The sequence below is a fragment of the Leopardus geoffroyi genome, chromosome X (assembly GCF_018350155.1).
Source record: "Leopardus geoffroyi isolate Oge1 chromosome X, O.geoffroyi_Oge1_pat1.0, whole genome shotgun sequence".
In the NCBI taxonomy this organism is placed as follows: domain Eukaryota; kingdom Metazoa; phylum Chordata; class Mammalia; order Carnivora; family Felidae; genus Leopardus; species Leopardus geoffroyi.
The window spans coordinates 1,389,225-1,406,071 of NC_059343.1; the positions used below are offsets into that span (position 1 = coordinate 1,389,225).

Below are 16,847 nucleotides of genomic sequence, written 5' to 3' on the forward strand. Positions count from 1 at the left end.
TACCTGCCTATTTTCAGGTGCATAGCTAAGTGACGTCTGCAGAGTCCCCTGTGCCGTGTGACGATGCACGCTCACGGCTGCCGCGGGGACGCGGGCCCGGCCACTGGCTGGCCTGCTACAGCGTGGTCTAGAGATTCCTGTCCGTTCGAGGAGCCGCGGGCCCCACCGCTTGGAGGTGGGTTGATCTGGGCCCGAAGAGGAGGCACAACCCCAAGGCTGAAACCCTCTGTGGGAAGACGGTGAGGCAGAACGGGGCTCCCGTGTGGTTGTCCCGCGGCCACGCCCTCCCGCAGGTCCCCGTGTGCAGTGCCAGGACTTCATGATAACCCTAAGGGCTCCGGACTGTGTTTACAGTTTTCCTTGTTTTAAAGTCGGGGGTGGGGAGGGGGGCCCCTGGGAGGCTCAGTCGGCCAAGCGACTGACTCTCAATTTCGGCTCAGGTCATGCTGTCACGGTTCTTGAGATCGAGTCTGGCCTCAGGCTCCGCACCGGGTGCGGAGACTGCTTGGGATACTCTCTCTCTCTCTCCCTTGCTGTCTGCCCCTCCCCTGCTGATGCTCAATCTCTCTCTCTCTTCCAAAATGAATAAGCAAACTTAAAAAATAACGAAATAAAAAATAAAGTGGCGGTGGGCAGAATGCAGTCTGCTAGGTAGACACGTGAGTTTGCACGTGAGGATAGTCAGCCTCCAGGCATTTTAGGAACAGGAGCTCCACGCGGCCCTGGTCCCCGTGGGAGGGTGTGGTAGTCTTGTTGCAATAATCCCACAAGCTGGCGGGGACCTCGAGCCTAGTGGTCAGGCGACAAGCAAGGTCTGAGCCTGGCCCCCGGGATCAGAAGGGGCGTGCGGTGAGGGGGGAGCAGAGTGGAGCGGGGAATTAGTAGGTTGCTCAAGGGTCTCGAGTTCTATATGGAAGCATAGGGTATGGGGCCCGAATATTGGCCCTTACAGCGTCGTGTGGTTGGGAGTGTGGCGGCCAAGGGACGTGGTGGAGGGGAGGGGGCGTTCCGGTGTTTCACTGACCAGCAAGGCCACAAACGCCAAGCCCAGCTGAGCAAGCACCCGGATGTTTCCCCTACCCGTCTGGAGAGACTGTTTTAAAGTGTGTGTCCTAGAGGTGGGATCCAGAGTGGCCAGAAAAGACACACACACACACACACACACAAAGTCTGAGGCACCTGTTAAAAATGCAGATTCTGGAAAATGCTCACAGGGCAAGTGAGTCACGACATGCTGGTAAATCCTGAAAGAAATCGGACAGAAAACTGGGGTGGACTCCAAGGTGTGGTTTTGGGGAAATGTGTTCCTCCATACGGGGGAGTATTTCTCAGCCAGGAAAAGGATCCGAGTGTGGAGGGGTGCTGTCACATGGACGGACCTCGAACACATGATGCTTGGGGCACCTGGGTGGCTCAGTCGGTTAAGCCTCAGACTCTTGGTATCAGCTCAGGTCATGATCTCGCGGTCCATGACTTCGAGCTCCAAATCGGGCTCTGTACTGACAGCTTGGAGCCTGGGTCCTGCTTCGGATTCTGTGTCTCCCTCCCTTTCTGCTCCTCCCCTGCTCACGCTCTGTCTCTCTCTCTCTCTCTCTCTCTCAAAAATAAATAAACATTTAAAAATTTTTTTGAAAAAATTCCAGACAGTGAACATTGCAGAACTTTTGTGTTTTGCTTTCAAAACATTGCAAAACTTTTGTATTTTGTGTTTTGGTTTATGGTTTCTTTGGTTGTTTGGTTTTTCAGTTTTGGTGCAGTTTGTTTGGTTGTTTGGGTTTTTTTTTTGTTTGTTTGTTTGTTCGTTTTGTTTTGTTCTGTTCTGCCTTTCGTGGTCCCTAACTGTGCAAACAGGTGCAAGACGCCAGGTGTCTCCATGGGTGCACACAGAATAAGGGGTAAATCTGAAGTGCCCCTGGGGGAAAAGCAAGACCAGGTGTTGTTGAGGTCTGTTTCCAAGTCTGCAATCCAATGTTATTCCGTGTCTTTGTGATGAGCAGCAGGAGAAAGCAGGCAGGTGCAGCTGAATCAAGTCTGGGCGTAGGTCTTTCTCCAAAGCGGGCTGTCCTCCTGAGCCTCGAGGCGGCCTCGGGTGGCCACGGAACCCCTCTGCAAACATCTCCCATGTGCGTTGCTTCCCAGAGCACTTGGAAGGTCCCCCAGAGCATTTTACAATGGCCCCCGAGGACTCACCTTATTTTGCAACGTGCGGGATTGTATGCAATCCTGTTTATTTTGAGTGTAGACCCTTGGAGGATTTGAGAAAACACGGTCAGAGAAGTCAGAAAATGGGAAAACCTTTTTGGGCATCAGGACCTCATGTGCTCAGTGTACGCGATCTGGAAAAGTTCTGAACTCCTCGGACATTGTTCCTGCTAGGACTCTAAAAATGAAGGGAAGCTAGTCATTCCTGCACCTGAAGTCTTCAACGTCATTCCTCAAATTCCTTTGCTTTAAACCTTTTGTCCCAATCACGACCCCACCCCCCACCACCCTTCTTCTCAAGGGTCTGTTTTTGACCCTGGCTAGAAAATACTATTTATGTTCTGTTTTTCTCTTTATTTCTATTCTGGGGAAGCAAATTCTTTTCCAAGTGAGGAAATGCCTGACTCTATTTCCCTGGGAATCTGTGTAGTTGGATGTCAACGTTGATGGCCCTGGAAATTCTGTAATTATATCCCCTCCATGTTTATGGTTATGATTGAAGTTACGACTACTTTTTCCATTAAGATTTTTTTTTTTGGGGGGGCGCCTGGGTGGCGCAGTCGGTTGAGCGCCCGACTTCAGCCAGGTCACAATCTCGCGGTCCGTGAGTTCGAGCCCCGCGTCGGGCTCTGGGCTGATGGCTCAGAGCCTGGAGCCTGTTTCCAATTCTGTGTCTCCCTCTCTCTCTGCCTCTCCCCCGTTCATGCTCTGTCTCTCTCTGTCTCAAAAATAAATAAGTGTTAAAAAAAATTTAAAAAAAAAAAAGATTTTTTTTTTTTTTTTGTATGTTGGGTTTGCTCTCATTTTCCCAGGAGCATTTATTCCACGCAGACTCTTGGTCCCTGATTTTACTTTGTGTCCTGTATAAGTGCTCCCAATCATGTGGCCCCTGGCCATTCATTCTGAGAGAATAACAGGACTCATGGCGGGCATATCCCACCAGGATTTGTTGGGGCCATGGTTGAGGGCTTCGAGCACGAATATTAATGTTGGGATTTTTCTACGAGGCCAGCGGTCCTTGGGACCAACTGGTCTTGGAGCAGAACGAAGACACCCAAAGAAATGCATCGTACGCACCAGCCCCTACCTTTTGTCTGCCTCTCATTGTCCACGTGGTGGGTCCACATCCACATGAGACCCAAGGTAACTTGCTGGTGTTTTGTGATGGAAGCCCCTGCTTGCTCAGGAGGAAACCAGAGACTGTTAACAGGGGCAGGAGCTTCAGAGGACAAGATGAATCCCACCTGTGCCCAGGAGAAGGCACAGACCCATCCAAGATGGCCGAATCTGGAAAATTCCGCACAGCACCCAACCTTTGGTTGAGTCTTCTATCTACAAGATGGCACTCACAATCCCACGCCCAGATAACACAGGTTTTAAGTACACGAGCCTTCCTCCTACAGCTTTGATTTATTTGTTGCTGTTTTTTTTTTAAGTGTTGGTATCATTTCTATGGCGAAAACCAAGATTTCTGGAAATGGATTGGCCAAGATGGAATTTAGCATCCGTGCCTTACTGCTGGTGCCTTCCAGTAGGTTTCTGATGTTTTTGCAACACCGTTTCCCCTTTTTGTTATCACTCAGTGGCTGATATTTTCAACATGTTGTTTACAACCGGTGAGCGTCTAGCGTTAGATACTTTTCTGATGGCAAAGAAGGACTTTGGCATGGTCGTATTTACTCACACTCCTCGATTCTCCAGAGAACTTTGCGCTCAATTAAAAATGAGGACTTCAGAAAAAAAAAGGGGGGGAAGGCCGTCTGGGTGGCTCAGTCAGTTAAGCCTCCGACTTCGGCTCAGGTCATGATCTCATGGTTCGTGGGTTCAAGCCCCGCGTCAGCTGTCCATGCTGACAGCTAGGAGCCTAGAACCTGCTTCAGATTCTGTGTCTCCCCCCATCCCAGCCCCTCCTCTGCTCACACTCTGTCTTCTCTCTCTCAAAAATAAATAAACATTAAAAAATTTTTGAAAATAAAGTGAGGACTTCAGGACAATGTAAGATGCACACCTGACTTTCAGAAAACTGTGTTTCAGTCAGAAATGCAATGACATAAAAATCTAAATGGTGTTCCTTTCACCTCCCCCACCTCTGTTCATTATGTAATAAAGCACATTTTATTTGTGAGAGTCCTTTCTTTGGGGTCAAACGTACATTCGGTAAAAGGCACCCATCTTGGGCGCACCATTCAATGAGTTTGGACAAATGCCCATGACCACTGGATGCCCAGACATCAAGATGTAGAAAACTGCCATCGCTCAGAAAAGTGAGTGGCACGGCCTCCCCAGTCAGCCCTCCACCAAGAACCAATCTTTTTTTTTTTTTTATGTTTTTGCAAGCAAAGTTAGTTTTGTCTGTTCTATAACTTCACATACATGCAATCACATCATAAATACTCTTGTTAAAATCTTCTGTGAGAAAATGAGATGCATCTATATTGATCCACGTATCTGTGGTTGGTTCCTTTTTATTGCTGAGTACGATTCCATTGTATGAAAATACTACAGTCTGTTTATCCATTCACCTCTTGGTGGGTGCTTGCATTGTTGATGGTTTCTAGCTATTCGGGACATTATTTCTTCAAAAACTTTTCTGCCTCATCTCTCTCCTCATTATATATATATCTTTCTCCTCATCTCTCTCCTCATTATGTATGGATATATAATCCATACATCATATATTACATATGTATATATGTATATGTATATATACATACATATATTATAATATCATATAATTATATATAACATATAATATTATTACATATGTAATTATGTTATTATATTACATATGTAAATGTATAAACATAATTTCATATAGATGCAGAATAAGATAATAGTAATAAGGTACAATATGTAAATACACATATGATAATACATAATACATAAGACAATTATATACAATACAATAATAAGTAATAATATATATATTATAATATAATTATGTATAACAATAACTTATATTTATAATTTGTAATATATTATTATAGTATTATAATATATAATAGAATTTTTAATATGAAATTTATTGTCAAATTGGTTTCCATACAACACCCAGTGCTCATCCCAACAGGTGCCCTCCTCGATGCCCACCCCCCACCCTTCCCTCCCTCCCACCCCCATCAACCCTCAGTTTGTTCTCAGTTTGTTGTTTTTTTTTTATTTTTTTTAACGTGTATTTATTTTTGAGACAGAGAGAGACAGAGCATGAACAGGGGAGGGGCAGAGAGAGAGGGAGACACAGAATCTGAAACAGGCTCCAGGCTCTGAGCTGTCAGCAAAGAGCCCGACACGGGGCTCGAACTCACAGACCGTGAGATCATGACCTGAGCCGAAGTCAGACGCTTAACCGACCAAGCCACCCAGGTGCCCCTGTTCTCAGTTTTTAAGGGTCTTTTATGGTTTGGTTCTCTCCCTCTCTAACTTTTTTTTCTTCCCCTCCCCCATGGTCTTCTGGTAAGTTTCTCAGGATCCACATAAGAGTGAAAACATATAGTATCTGTCTTTCTCTGTATGACTTATTTCACCTAGCATAACACTGTCCAGTTCCATCCGTGTGGCTACAAAAGGCCAGATTTCATTCTTTCTCATTGCCAAGTAGTATTCCATTGTATATATAAGCCACATCTTCTTTGTCCATTTATCAGTTGATGGACATTTAGGCTCTTTCCATAGTTTGGCTATTGTTGAGAGTGCTGCTATAAACATTGGGATACAAGTGCCACTGTGCATCAGCACTCCTGTATCCCTTGGGTAAATTCCTAGCAGTGCTATTGCTGGGTCATAGGGTAGACCTATATTTTCTTTAAAAAATTTTTTTATGTTTATGTATTTTTGAGAGAGAGGAAGAGACAGAGCGTGAGCAGGGGAGTGGTGGAGAGAGAGAAGGAGACACAGAATCCCAAGCAGGCTCCAGGCTCTGAGCTGTCAGCACAGAGTCCAACGTGGGACTCAAACTCACAAACCGTGAGATCATTACCTGAGCTGAAGTTGGACACTCAGCCGACTGAGCCACCCAGATGCCCCAAGGGGTAGTTCTATTATTAATTTTTTGAGGAACCTCCACACTGTTTTCCAGAGCGGCTGCACCAGTTTGCATTCCCACCAATGGTGCAAGAGGGTTCCCACTTCTCCACATCCTCTCCAGCATCTATAGTCTTCTGATTTGTTCATTTTAGCCACTCTGACTGGCATGAGGTGATATCTCATTTTAGTTTTGAATTGTATTTCTCTGATGATGAATGACGATGAGCATCTTTTCATGTGCTTGTTGGCCATCTGGATGTCTTCTTTAGAGAAGTGTCTATTCATGTTTTCTGCCCATTTCTTCACTGGATTATTTGTTTTTCGGGTGTGGAGTTTGGTGAGTTCATTATAGATTTTGGATACTAGCCCTTTGTCTGATATGTCATTTGCAAATATCTTTTCCCACTCCGTTGGATGCCTTTTAGTTTTGTTGATTGTTTCCTTTGCAGTGCAGAAGCTTTTTATCTTCATGAGGTCCCAATAGTTCATTTTTGCTTTTAATTCGCTAGCCTTTGGGGATGTGTCAAGTAACAAATTGCTACGGCTGAGGTCAGAGAGGTCTTTTCCTGTTTTCTCCTCTAGGGTTTTGATGGTTTCCTGTCTCACATTCAGGTCTTTCATCCATTTTGAATTTATTTTTGTGCACAGTGTAAGAAAGTGGCCCAGGCTCATTCTTGTGCATGTTGCTGTCCAGTTCTCCCAGCACCATTTGTTAAAGAGACTGTCTTTTTTTCATTAGGATACTTTTTCCTGCTTTGTCAAAGATTAGTTGGCCATAGTTTTGTGGGTCTACTTCTGGAGTTTCTATTCTATTCCATTGGTCTATGTGTCTGTTTTTGTGCCAATATCATGCTGTCTTGATGGTTATAGCTTTGTAGTAGAGGCTAGAGTCTGGGATTGTGATGCCTCCTGCTTTGGTCTTCTTCTTCAAAATTACTTTGGCTATTCGAGGCCTTTTGTGGTTCCATATGAATTTTAGGATTGCTTGTTCTAGTTTTGAGAAGAATGCTGGTGCAATTTTGATTGGGATTGCATTGAATGTGTAGATAGCTTTGGGTAGTATTGACATTTTAACAATATGTATTCTTCCAATCCATGAGCATGGAATGTTTTTCCACTTCTTTGTATCTTCTTCAATTTCCTTCATAAGCTTTCTATAGTTTTCAGCATACAGATCTTTTACATCTTGGTTAGGTTTATTCCTAGGTATTTTATGCTTCTTGGTGCAATTATGAAGGGGATCAGTTTCTTTATTTGTCTTTCTGTTGTTTCATTATTAGTGTATAAGAATGCAACTGATTTCTGTACATTGATTTTGTATCCTGCGACTTTGCTGAATTCATGTATCAGTTCTAGAAGACTTTTGGTGGAGTCGATGGTATTTTGTGACTTACTTCCTTTTGCAGTGAGGCCTGTGAAAATGAGGTGATTTGGGAAAATTGTACAATGATTGCAATTTTATGATGTGGAAGTTTGCTCACGGTGAAAGATCTTCATGGCTTGATAGTGGATATTTTATTGTAAGGAAAACAGACTGTCTTACTTTTATTATTTTTTTATAAAGAGAACTTTTATTTTTTTATTATAAAGGGAACATACTGTCTTACTTTTTGTTTTTTTAAGTTTTTTGGATGTTTATTTATTTTTGAGAGAGAGAGAGAGACAGAGTGCAAGCAGGGGAGGGGCAGAGAGAGAGGGAGACACAGAATGTGAAGCAGGCTCCAGGCTCTGAGCTGTCAACACAGAGCCTGACACAAGTTTCAAACTCATGAACCATGAGATCATGACCTGAGCTGAAGTCGGATGCTTAACCGACTGAGCCACCCAGGCGCCCCACGACATTCCGGATTTTTTTATACTTTGCATGGTGCGTGCTGTGTGTTCTGAGCGGTGAACACACCTCAGTGAAGTCACCGCCTGTGTGCATGTGGGCACCACCGCCTTGGACGGATGCCATGTCCCCTACACAGTCCTACAGAACCAGTGACTCATCCCCCAGCCTGTACATGGGTGGGCCACCTGCAGGGTTTCCACTTACCAGGTTGTCCCAAGATCCGCAGGGATGGGGAAGAGTGAAGTGTACCTGGGTGGGATCAGAGGTCACCGGATCAGTTGGTTACTGATGCACCGACCCGGTTTGCTGTGTTCCCCGAAACACAAAGAGGTGAAGTCGGTGAAGGCCACTTAAAATAAGGACAAAATACACTGTGCAGATTATAAAAGGTATTTAGAGAAGCCTCACGCGTGAAGCCCCGGGCTGTGAGACACGGGTGATTATTGCCATTTTAAAACCTTCCTTCATGCATTCACTCTTTCATCAGGCTTTTCATCAGGCCAGATGTACCCATCACGCGCTTGGACCCCAGGACAATCGCCAGCAGAGCACCGCTCGTGTGTACCTACTGTCCTTGACTTGGACTCGGATGATTTCCTCATGTTTAGAAGGATGAACTGGCCTCTGTTTGCAGAGCACTCAGTCCAAATGCATTTTTAGAAATCAAGCCTGTTGCCTCTTGGATTAGTTCAATACAATACCTGGAACCAGACCCCGGTGAGGCTTTGTCTTACGCAATTGACATGTGAATCTAATGTAATTTTGAATATGTACGTGTATAATGTACACGTATAAGATTTACATGTGTTATCTTAACTAAAACACTTTAAAAGGTGCGTATCACATTGCCGTATTTCCTAGCCTGCTTAAGGCTGTCTCTGCCTCTCTCCCTGCTCATGCTCTCTCTCTAAAATAAAGTTTAAAAAAAGATTTGCTGTCATCCTGGGGCCACAGGCCATCATCATCAGGTGGAGCCAACCTGCAGCCAGGTGAGCTGGCTTTACACAGGACAGGTGCCTGCCAGTGACACCCCCCAAGAGATATTCCTCTGGAGCAGAGGGATTATACAGATGGGAACTCACACTCTATCTGGTAAGGAGACTTCCTTCCACCTCTTTACAGAAGTCTTCTTACCTGGACATGATTTGGGGGCTAGGAACGTGAGACAAGGGAACAGGTTCTCCTTCAACCAGCAGAAGGAAATCAAGGAAAATGAGGGTTCTTTCATTTTGCTTCATTCCTTCGTTCCAGATGTGGACCTACACCACCATTCTTCATGGCCCGTGGTTTGGCCCAAGAGAATCCATTATACAGTGGGGGGTTATTTATTTTTGGGACAGAGAGAGACAGAGCACGAACGGGGGAGGGGCAGAGAGAGAGGGAGACACAGAATCGGAAACAGGCTCCAGGCTCTGAGCCATCAGCCCAGAGCCCGACGCGGGGCTCGAACTCACGGACCGCGAGATCGTGACCTGGCTGAAGTCGGACGCTCAACCGACTGCGCCACCCAGGCGCCCCACAGTGGGGGGTTAAAATAAGGCCGTGTTTGCTGCTCTTGCGACTGGGGGGGGGGTCCAGGGAGGGCTGGCACATGCAAATGATTTGATAAATAACATGCAAACTTTCTACGAGAGAGAAATGAATAGCATTTGTGAGCCAATAACTAGACACCTGGTAGAAAGAAGGTCATTATTTTGCGTCTGGAAGTTGCTTTCAAAGCTCTGCATGGCTGATCCAAACTTTAAAAAGGCACCTGGGTGGCTCAATTGGGTAAGTGTCCAACTTCCGTCAGGTCATGATCTCCCGGTTTGTGGGTTCAAGCCCCACGTTGGGATCTGTGCTGACAGCTCAGACCCTGGAGCCTGCTTCGCATTCTGTGTCTCCCTCTCTCTCTGCCCCCCTCCCCAAAATAAACAAATAAATTAATTAAAATAATAAATTAATTTTAAAAATTAAAAAATAAATCAATTAAGAAATTAAAATTATAAAAATAATTAATTAAAAAGACCAACAGAAAGGAATATTTCAAGCTCCATGAAGTTGCCACTATTTTTCTTGTCTTCTGGACTCTTTTGTGTGGTTTCAAGGTCACTGGACGTGATATCCAAAGTTCAGCACTGTCCACATGGCACTTGGCAGGTCACTGCCCCTGTCTGGTCTGGGTTTCCTTATCTGCACAATGAACAAGGTAGACAATGGACCTTTGGGATTTGCCCCAACATTGACATTCTGTTTGTGTCTTCACTAAGATGTGTCCTGACATTTTTTAATTTTTTTTTAATGTTTACTTATATATTTTTTGAGAGAGAGAGAGATACAGAGTATGACTGGGGGAGGGGAACAGAGAGAGGGAGACACAGAATCCTAAGCAGGCTCCAGGCTCTGAGCCATCAGCACAGAGCCCGACGCAGGGCTCAAACTCATGAACCGTGAGATCATGATGTGAGCCCAAGTCAGACACTCAACCAACTGCATACACGTACCCATGCACACGTAGACACACACACACACACACACACACACACACACACACACACACACAGAGGGATGGAAATCCCATGAGGACTTTGATTATGCTGAGGTATTCTTTACCACATTTCCAGTGGCCAGAACAGAGCTTGGCATATATGATGTGCTCATGAAATAGTTAATGAATGAATGTGTTATGGGATGAATTGTGTCTCCCCCAAAGATATTTTGAAGTTCCAACCCGCGGAACTGGTGACTGTGACCTTCTTTGGAAATAGGGTGTTTGTAGAGATAATGAGTTGAGATAGTCCTTCTGGATTAGGATGGGTCCTAATCCAACAACTGGTGTACTTATAAAAAGAGGGAAATTTGGCGATGACTGGGTGGCTCAGTCCGTTAAGTGTCCAACTCTTGAGTTAACCTCAGGTCATGATCTCATGGTTCATGAGTTCAAGTCCCACGTTGGGTTCTGCGATGACAGTGTGGAACCTGCTTGGGATTTTCTCTCTCTCTCTCTCTTTCTCTCTCTCTCTCTCCCTCAGAATAAATAAACTTAAAACTTTTTTTAAAAAGAGGGAAATTCAGACACAAGGAAAGATGTCCATGTTACAGCAGAGAGACATGGGAGTGATGTGTCGACAAACCAAGGCATGTCAAGGGTTGTGGGCAACGCCAGAAGCTGTGACGAGAGGGAGGAACAGATTCTCCCCTTGGGCCCCAAGACACAACCAGCCCAGCAGGCACATTCGTCTTGTCTTCTGGCCTCCAGAACTATAAGGAAACACCGGGAGATTGTGACCTAGGCCGAAGTCGGATGCTCAACCCACTGAGCCACCCAGGTGACTGCAGTCTTGATTTTAAAAGAATAAAACAAAACCATTGGTTCTTCCATATTTGGGACAAACTCAGACTTTGGAAGAGACATGTATGAGAATTTTTTTAAAACAAATCAGTAAGTATCTTGAAAAGTCTTGTCATTCAACCCATAAGAAGCAGGAAGCTTACCAAGAGAGAAAATACAAGTTCTGTCTCTGGATTTCATGAGCCAGGAATTCACTCTCCTGTTTCATATCTTATTTGACTTATCCCCGTGTTAATTATTGGAGCTTGGTCTCTAGGGCATGTGTGCGGAGGGCTCCATGTGTTTAATTGAACAAATAAATTATTCATCTTAGCTTATTTCCTGTTCTGAGTGTTTCTGTGGAGGTAGATGAAAGCTACTTTATATAACAGATCTGGCTGCCAAATCAGTAGTCTTTACATGTCCCTGCCTTCCCGCTGAAACCGCAAGTCCAGACTCGATGTTCACTTCTGTTTTGCACATTTAAATTCTTCTATTTTGAAAGGATATATCTATATATCTATATCTATATCTATATATATCTATATATGTATATAGATCTATATATAGATATACCTATCTATATCTATAGATATATAGATATATAGATGTATATAGATATACACACACATATATATATGTGTGTGTATACATATATATATATATATATATGCAGATAGGTAGATAGATATGATGGATGGATGGATGGATAGATATGATGGATAGATAAACAGATAGATACAGATAGATAAATATGATGTATGGGTGGATGGATGGATGGATGGAATCATAGATAGATAGATAGATAGATAGATAGATAGATATGATGGATGGATAGATAGATAGATAGATAGATAGATAGATATGATGGATAGATGATAGATAGATAGATACATAGATAGATAGATATGATGGATGGATGGATGGATAGATAGATAGATAGATAGATAGATAAACAGATATGATGGATGGACAGATAAAATAGATATGATGGATGGATGGATGGATGGATGGACAGACAGATAAGATATATGATGTATGGGTGGATAGATGGACAGAATCATAGATAGATAGATAGAATGATAGATAGACAGACAGACTTGGCCCATCAAGTTCCCGATGGAGTTTTAGGCATGCACAGGCCCCCACCCATATGTTAAAGAGACAAGGAGTCATCTTCTCTTGAGAATAAACCATGAAACTTTATCATCCAACGTGGCATGACACGAGACAAAAATTTTTAAAAAGGTTCTGTTGCTCACAGGGAAGCTGCAAAAATATTTTGACATCCTGAAAGCTGGTTCCTGTTAGCAGATCTCTTCCTGTTAAAGTAAAAGGCGGGGGGAAACAAGGAAAGTAAGAAAAGCAAGCCTGTCTTAAAACCTACCCTTGATTTAGAAAGAGACCATCTTCTGGAAGCATTGTTCATCTCCCGACCATCAGATAATATTGCTGATTCATCACGTCAGATCCTTTTCTCTTATTTTTATGAAAGGACATCATTGAGCCAGTGCCTTTTGGGGCCATCTCTTGAGTTCCATGTGTTTCGCCCCACGTGTGCATCCAGAAAACTGCACCATGGATGCAGATGAGCCAAAGGCTTTGGGTGTGAGGGAGCAGGACGACCGGGTGCCGAGGGAGCTCAGACATCAGGACTCACCTTGACCAGGAGCAGGTGCAAGGAACAGGTGTATCTGCTCTGTGTTTGGTTGAAGCCACCGAGGAAAGAAGCAAAGACACATCCGTGATCGAGTCCCTGGAAGAAGGACTCAGGCTCAGGGGTCCGTGCTGGCCCACCAGGAGTAGAGACTGGAATGTCACCCAGACTACAACCACTGGCCCAAGGATTGGGGTTGCATCTTCTGGACGCTCTAGGTGCTTCTCCCAAGGGACCACCATCGTTTGGCCTCCGTGGCACCAATAGCAATGGTGTGGCCTCCAGGTGAAGGTGAGACACCCAGGTGTTTAAGACATGGCAGCACGAAGGGGAGAAGAAAATCCAGAGACAGGAAGCTGAGGTTCATGAGAAGCGTGAGCCCCTAAGGTTTACCCATTCTCTGATGTGTAAAGACCATATGGCATTGAAAACCCAGGTAATGTGGGGCGCCTGGGTGGCGCAGTCGGTTAAGCGTCCGACTTCAGCCAGGTCACGATCTCGCGGTCCGTGAGTTCGAGCCCCGCGTCGGGCTCTGGGCTGATGGCTCAGAGCCTGGAGCCTGTTTCCGATTCTGTGTCTCCCTCTCTCTCTGCCCCTCCCCCGTTCATGCTCTGTCTCTCTCTGTCCCAAAAATAAATAAACGTTGAAAAAAAAATTAAAAAAAAAAAAAGAAAACCCAGGTAATGTGACCCAGGATCATCTCCCAATGCACACCCCATTCGTGGCTCCCACAGACTGGATTTGCCCTCCCGTCTACGTGAGCCCCCACCGGGAACCCGCTCTCGTCCTCCACAGGTGCTGAGCGAGACCTTCCGGGCCCCACCAAGAGGTGGTCTCTTCTGTTTGTCACGGTGCTGAATCTGCTCCTCCCAGGGGGCTGGCTGGTCCCTCCTCCCCACTCCTGTGATGTTCCATCTAACGTTTCTTGAGGTGCTTGTCTACTGCCCGTGTGTACGCCCATATACCTGGACCTAGATACCGTTACCTGTCCACCTGCACCTGTACTATACCCGTGTCTACATATCTATTCCTGTACTGACAGGTATGTGTCTGTCCCTACACTTTTACCTATAGCCATTTCTTTTTTTTTTTTTTTTTTTTTTCAACGTTTATTTATTTTTGGGACAGAGAGAGACAGAGCATGAACGGGCGAGGGGCAGAGAGAGAGGGAGACACAGAATCGGAAACAGGCTCCAGGCTCTGAGCCATCAGCCCACAGCCTGACGCGGGGCTCGAACTCACGGACCGCGAGATCGTGACCTGGCTGAAGTCGGACGCTTAACCGACTGCGCCACCCAGGCGCCCCGTCCTATAGCCATTTCTATATACATACCTACATGCACACGCCTTTACCTATGTGTACACCTGCGCTTCTGTGTATACACCTATATGTATACATTTACCCATATGCATTTCTATGCATCTCTGTCTCTACCCCTCCATCAACACCAGACCTGTATCTATAGCTGTATACTTGTATCTGTCCCTATACCTGTTTCTATAGAGCTTTATCTATATTTGTGTACTTTGACTTCTATGCCTACACCTATACTATACATTTATAGCTCTGTAATTATGTTGATTCTATACCTCTATCTATACCTATGCTTGTATCTCTGTACTGATGTTGTACCTATATTACAGTGGATGTCTGAGTCCCTACTTCTGTCTCTGTATCTCTATGTAGCGCTCTCTCTCTGTATTGTGCACTTCAGACGCTGTTTGCACTACAGATGGATAAGCACAGTGCCTAGATCGGCCCAGGCATGGAGTAGGATGTCAGAAACTATGAGGTGTTAGACATGGAAATGTCTTCATATTTTTCCAAAAGAAGGAAGGAAGGAGGAATGCAGTGGTGAGGACATAAGCAGCCAGAGATGAACAAGGCTCCTGTTCATTGATGACAGAGGGACCTCATGAGGAGTCCGGATCCCAGGATAGACGTGTCATCCATGTTTTAATGGAGTCATGGCATGCATCCCATTACTGATACGCTCGTTGTCTTGTCCCACCAGACTGTGGGCTCCTTAGGAGAGAAGATGGCTGATCTTTGTTTGTCTTCTCGGGACCGGTCATGGTGCTGGGTAGGCATTCAATACACCTGTGCTGAGCTGAATAAATGTAGACGTTATTCCAGTCCTAAAGTGAAGAGTAAAGTCAAAGAGGCTGGCAAATCCTAATGTATATTTGTGCAGTTGTTTGATTAAGGCTTATCATGCCAAGTAGAGTCAGGCTCCAAGGAGGTGGGAAACTCATCTCTCTTGTGGCCTTGTTTTATCCCAATACCTAGTACTGTGCCTGGCATGCATGCCCAAGAGGCTCCGAAAACAGAAGCAAAGGATCCAGAGAGTGGTATCATTTCAGCTCCGTTGGGTGAGGAAGCAGAAGAAGGAGTTGCCTCCTTCAAGGAAACATCTCTGAAGATCCAATGACACGTGTCCCAGAGGAAGCATGTGGGTAATCCTGTCCTAATTTCTGTAAGGAAATGTTGAGTGTCTCCAACCAATGGAAGAATTCGGGAGTGGATGGGAAATGGAGGCCCCCAAAATAGAAGCCCATTGTCCAAAATCAAGGGCTTTGGACTTTTGGACTATGTGCCTGGAGAGCTCCCTCCCCCATTTGTTACAGAACTCAAGCGGAGCGTTGACGTGGCTGACATTGAATTTCTCGTGTCCTGTGCCCTCCGTGCAGTCCCAGCTCGAAAGGATGAGGTCAAAGGTTTACCTTTCCAGCTGGCACAGTTCCACCGGGAGGCTGTTGGCAGGGGGAAGAGGCCATCACTTCTCTGCAGTGGTCCTTTGTGTACATATTTGATCAGCACTAACTTTCTTGGGTTTTACCCCAATGAGTCTTGGTCCCTTGCCTGGTACTGCAGATTTTAATATTAATGCTATAGCTACCGTGACAATTGAAATGAGACCCTGTGAGCAGACAGCCTGGCATGTGGAAAAGCATGTCTCCTTTCCTGCCGTTGAAACGTTTTTATTTTACTCCCCACCGAGCTTCGGATCCACAGTCTTTCCCTCTTTGGTAATACTGAATTTCAAGTGACTTCTCTCTCAACCAAGGGAGACATTCCCAGTTGGTGTGCTTGCCACTGAACTTATTCAAGGGAACAATTTGGAGACCTTGGATGGAAACCCCAGATGCGCCTGACCTGCCCGCCATTAACGGAGTTTTATTTATTCACTGGGGTCTTTGCTGTGCCTGAGACTAAGTGGAGATGTCCGTCGGAAGTGGTCTGTTTTCTAAGATGTTCACTGAGGTTGACTTGGTACCATTTTCCGTGTGCACTCGCTTAAGAGGCTGTTGTGTGCTGTGCATCATATCCCAAATTTTGTCTTCTCCCAACTGGATTTTTAAAGTAAAAGAACGAAATCTTGCCATTGGCAACAACGCGGATGAAACTAGAGATTATTGTGCTAAGCGAAGTAAGTCAGTCAGAGAAAGACAGATGTCATGTGATTTCATTCATATGTGGAACTTGAGAAATACCACAGATGAATGTAGGGGAAGGGAAGGAAAAATAAGATAAAAACAGGGAGGCAAACCATAAGAGACTCTTAAATACAGAGAGCAAACTGAGGGTTGATGGGGTGGGGGGATGGGCTAAATGGGTGATGGGTATTACGGAGAGCACTTTTCAGGATGAGCACTGGGTGTCATACGTAAAGGATGAATCACTGGGTTCTATTCCTCAAGCCAAGACTACACTGTATGTTAACTTGAATTTAAATAAATAAATTTAAGAAAATTAAGTAGCCTTGATTACAGTTCACATCCATGGTATTCCACATTATTCACATTTGGTTTCCACGTCA

At 45.0% G+C, this 16,847-nt stretch overlaps 1 long non-coding RNA gene across 3 annotated transcripts; it reads left to right on the forward strand.

Moving 5' to 3' along the window:
• The first annotated feature begins 24 nt into the window (after window positions 1–24).
• On the forward strand, window positions 25–16,542 carry LOC123594917. 3 transcript variants are annotated; one of them, XR_006710940.1, is made up of 6 exons: window positions 25–175; window positions 3,215–3,345; window positions 8,547–8,776; window positions 8,978–9,151; window positions 12,634–13,462; window positions 15,317–16,542. It is a non-coding gene; the product is annotated as an uncharacterized LOC123594917 (long non-coding RNA). The 3 variants fall into 3 exon arrangements; XR_006710941.1 differs by having other exon boundaries at window positions 9,014–9,151; XR_006710939.1 differs by having other exon boundaries at window positions 8,547–9,151.
• Window positions 16,543–16,847: the final 305 nt, after the last annotated feature.